This window comes from Apis dorsata, unplaced genomic scaffold (genome assembly GCF_000469605.1).
Source record: "Apis dorsata unplaced genomic scaffold, Apis dorsata 1.3 scaffold_198, whole genome shotgun sequence".
Taxonomy (NCBI): Eukaryota; Metazoa; Arthropoda; class Insecta; order Hymenoptera; family Apidae; genus Apis; species Apis dorsata.
Genome location: NW_006263482.1, coordinates 694,784 through 695,683, shown reverse-complemented (window position 1 = coordinate 695,683; position 900 = coordinate 694,784).

Genomic DNA, 900 nt, shown 5'->3' with positions numbered 1-900 from the left:
TTCGTGGTATTTTTTCCTACTCGACAAAGATAATTATCCGTAACTAGTGAAAAAATAATTAACTAGTAGTTAAAAATAAAGTTATTTCAAATAATTATTTTATTCATTTGACAACAATTATTCGCGATTATTATTATTATATTTTGAACAATAAATTATCGAGATAACTTATCGAAATAACTTCATTAAATTTTCTCCACCACTGCTGCTGGACAAATTTAATGTAACGAATTATCATTTGATGATCATTCGAAGCGAATCACTTTTTAATAGGTTGTGTCACATGACGGATATCGCTTATTAATTTTCATGAAATTTTTTCGTATTCGACAAAGATAATTATCCGTAACCAGAGTTACCAGGGTATTAATCCATTAAAAAAAAATAAAGTACAAATTTCGTATAAAATTACTTCAAATAATTTATTTATTAAAATATTTGAATTTATACTCGATCCATTTTTCACGCAATCTCGGCATTGTTTTGCAATTATTTCCAATTATTATTATATTTTGAACAATAAATTGTGAACAATAAATCATTGGAATATTTCTTCGAGAATAACACGAGAATCAATTTCTCCTTACATCAACAAATAAATCGGATTTTTCCGTTACCAAAAGAATTTTCGGTCGGAAAAAAGTGGGAAAAAAAATTTGCATCCTCTCTTCTCGGAGCAATAGCCTCGCGTAATAGATTCCTTTCGTTATCGCGATATCTCTTCTTCCGCTTCTCAACAGCGAGATGAGCCGTGATGGCAGAGCCGGTTCGAGTGCTGGAATCGCCATCCAGTGGAAAACTACTACCACTACTCCTTCCCTTCAATGGGCATTTGTCAGCTCAAGATCCACGTCTCCAGTTTCTCCCCATTGTTCGCGTATCCTGTGTTTCCACAATGAG